Source organism: Chinchilla lanigera, unplaced genomic scaffold, assembly GCF_000276665.1.
Source record: "Chinchilla lanigera isolate Chin_1 unplaced genomic scaffold, ChiLan1.0 scaffold00074, whole genome shotgun sequence".
NCBI lineage: Eukaryota > Metazoa > Chordata > Mammalia > Rodentia > Chinchillidae > Chinchilla > Chinchilla lanigera.
In genome coordinates, this window is record NW_004955475.1 from 127,458 (window position 1) to 131,570 (window position 4,113).

Consider the following 4,113-nt stretch of genomic DNA (forward strand, 5'->3'; position numbering starts at 1 on the left):
TTTTTTTTTTTTTTTTTTTTTTTTTTTGGTTTTTCTCCGGTACCGGGAACCAAACTCACGACCTTAAGCTTGCCATTTGTATTTCTTCATCTGAGAAATGTGCATTCATCTCAGATACCCATTTTTGGATTGGGTCTTTAAATTTGGGGGTCTGATTTTTTTTCAATTCTTTATATAAACTTTCACTCTTAACCATTAATATATATCACTTCTTGAATGTTGCTCTGGCTTCCTTACTGGTCTCCCTGCCTCCTGCTTTTATCCCTTCCCATCCATATTTTCCACTTTTCCTGCTAGAAGGATCTTTCTATATTGCAAAAGAGGCTATATTTAGGCTATGCCCTTCCTTACAAAAAAAGAGGGTGGGGAGAAAAAAATCCTTAGTTTTGCCATCTTAATTCATCATCCCAGGACTTTTGTAGCATATCTTTTGCCTCACTCAGATCTTCTATCTACGTGTTCCTGCAAAGCCTCATGCTGTCATAGGTAAAGCTTTTCAGAGGTGGTTGGATCTAGGGTGTGTGACACTGGAATAAAGGACATGATGCAAGGATAAAAGGCGCAATACTGGGATTAAGGGTGCCCCATCCTGGGTGTGAGTGCTACCTGCCCAAGAATCAGTAGCCTGGATGGAATTTAAGAGACAAGAGAAGGCCTGCTGCTGCTAACTCACTGCTTTGCTGCCTTCTGCCCGCCTGCTTTGCCATGGACTACTTCTCCTCTACAACGCTCCTCTGTGGTTCCCCTGCCTTGGAACCAGGTGACTATGGACTGAAAACTCTATGGACTGTGAGCTGAAATAAACCTTTCCTCCTGTAACTTTGGGTTTTGGGTATTTTGTCTCAGCACCAAGAAAAGTAACTAAGACACTCACCAACTGACCTTTTGCCTTCCCGAAATTCTAGCAGTTCTTTATGTTCTCCCTGCTGCACCTGAAATCTCAGTCTGTCAGTCTTTCAGTCTCTCTCTCTCTCTCTCTCTCTCTCTCTCTCTCTCTCTCTCTGCCTCTTTCTATATTTTCCTTGGGAGACTCTATCTTGTGAGCTTTCAAAATGCAACTCAAATATCTCTAGGTTTGTGTACCCGTAACTCCAGATGTACAACTCTCAGTGAGAGCTTAGTCTGCAAATTTTTGCCTCATCTGCCTGTCTCACCTATGACATTGTCATCTTCAGATTACATCTCTCTTCTTTTAAAAGGTGTGTATGTACAACTCAAGCTCCCAACAATTCCAGTGAGCCAAATTTTTTTAATGGTGGTATGCTCACATGATGCAGTGGTGTTTGTTTTTTTTTTTGTTGTTTGTTTGTTTGTTTTTGTTTTTTCTCTGGTACCGGGAGCCGAACTCACGACCTTGCGCTTGCCAGGCAGGCGCTTTTGCCGCTGAGCTAAATCCCCAGCCCCAGTGGTGTTTGTTAATAAAAAGATCTGTTCAGTCAAGAGAGTGGGTAAATCTCACAAACATAAAGTTAAGTAAAAGAAGTATATATTCTATTAGTTTTCTATTTATTCTAAAATGCAAAACCAGGCAACACTAAGCCATGCCCTTAGAAGTCAGAATAGTAAGATGAAGAAGTTATAGTTTTCTGAGTATAATTTTATGTTGTTTTTTTTTTTTGAGACAAGGTCTTGCTATGTACCCCAGGCTGGCCTAGAACTCATGTCAATCCCTCTGCTTCAGCCTCATAAGTGCTGCTATTACAGGTGTGTACCACCATGACTGGCTATAATTTTTGCATAGTTGTGAATTTAAAAATCATTTAATGTTTTGCACAATTGATAGATAAGAATGGGAGAAAATAAAATGAAAGACAAACAGAAACGAAAGAGCCTATTTTAAATAAGTAACATTACCATAGTAAAAAGAAAAAACCAAACTAATATGAACAGATATTAAGTCTGGTCTGAGGCTTTATTTTTCACAGTACTGTGGGCTGCCAGTTCTGAAACTACTGAACGTGCATCATAAGACTGAACAAGTAATTAACTATGTTGTGGGTGATGGAAATAACTTTCTCACTATCAGAAAAGGAAGCTAAAATATTCAAAGTATTTAATATACTCAAAAAGCGAGAAGGCTAGAATGAATTATGTGGTTTAGAATTAGAATATCAGGTTGAGCTCATTGTCTTTAAAATGCTGCATAGATTAGATATATAGATGATAGAAGAATAGATGGGTGGAATTGATAGATAAATAGATGTATACATGTAGGAATATCCCAGATCTGTTTACTGAGATGGCCTTATGTAATGACTGTCTAGTAGCAAGAGCACGCCTTGTGCCTATGTCTTGGTATGTCCACCAAAACCAGCCAAGGAAAGCTTTGAGCATTTTGCTGTTCCAGGAAAAAAAGGAAGTGCTCAAAATATGCTGAAGTAAAACAAGAAGACACAGAAGCAAGCTCAAAAGCATTTCCCAGAGCTGGTGGTATAGCTCAGCAGTGGAGCAGTTGTCTGGTGTGCTGGGCACTCTGGATTTCATCCCTGGCACTGCTAGAAAAAAAAACCCAATAATTTAAATAATAAGTAATGAATGGAGTGGTGTATAACCCATTGAATAAAATAAGAATCCATAAATGCATCTAATGTAACTGGTTAAATGAATACATAAATGCAGAAAACGTTTCCTGATTATAGAATGAGAACTAATAAATGTAGAAGAAATAAGAATGGAGTTAGAAAAGCACCATTTGGCACCACCAAAGGAATCCTTGGAGGCATGTGCAGTGGGATTGTGAGAGAGTGAGAGGAAATTGTGTCTTTGTATTCCACACACTTCTGGGCTGTTCATGTGTCTCAGAAGTCTCACAGTGTGTGTGTTCTCATGCATTACTTGTGTAATTAAAATATGCATATTCTTTTGACATGGCAAGGGACAAATGTTTGTCACTGTCAGTGCTCGCAGCAAGATAGTAGAGATAAATAAATCGCACTGAGATGGCACCCAGGAACACTGTCTCCTGAAAGACAGAGATAAGAGAGGCAGCCCTAATTAACTGTGATACTGAAAATATACTAGAACATGGTGATAAGTAGGATCTTGCTTGACTACCTCAGCACAATGCTGGGAACATAATAAGTACTCAATAGATGCTTGCAGAAGGCGTAAGGCATTATATCCAGTCTGATACTTCACATAAGAAATGGGGAATCCAAAGTATCTTATATAAATAGCTATAGGATATATAAGTATCAACACTGGAAGGATAAACCAAAAGTTAATATGAGGGAGGGGCAATAACAGGGTATAAGAACAAGATGGAAGTGACATTTCTCTAACTAAGCCTCATATAGCTATATAGTTGAGACCTTGAAAGCATAAAAATATTGTACATATTCATACATTAAAATTCAATTAAAGTTTTAAAAATCAACCTCTAAAAATTGAGAATAAACTGGAATGAAGAAACCAAACTATATCACATTGGTAACATAGCTTCCAGAGAAGATAGATATACAATTTCCAGCAACTTTAGAACACAAGAATCTAATTGTTGATAAAAAAATATTGGTTTTATTACTTTAATGCAAAGAAAGTGTTTTTATGAGCTGAGATTGTCAGTATAAAGGTACCGCCTATGAACAATAAAAAATTGTAAATTACCTAAGCATCTTGGAATATTAATTTTGAATTAGAAATATCAACATGATCCAATGGCACTTCTTCTTTTAAAAAAGATTTCCTGATCCTATTCATTGAAAATGCTTGGAAGCAGTGTCAATGAGCACATTATGTCTTGGTGTCTAGAAATATCCCAATTAAAAGAAACCAGCGTTCCTTGGAGAAATGGCTGATTTGAGGTCTGGAGCAGGAAATGTCCAACATGAACCTGAATTATCTTTTCATAACAGAAACCAAGGAAACTACCAAAACTGCTAGTGACATGTCAAAAAGATACAGGAACAAACTTGAAAGGGTTCACACTGGCCAAATATGATGCAATTTGAACGACAGAGAAATGATTGCAATGGATTGAAACACATTAAATATTTCTTTATAGACCAAACAGAAGTTCATAGTGACACTAAAAATGAGAAGCAAAATAAGGAAAACCTCTTCATTCGAATTACTGGCAAAAACTAACCCTTCTCCTCCTCCTCCTCCTCCTCC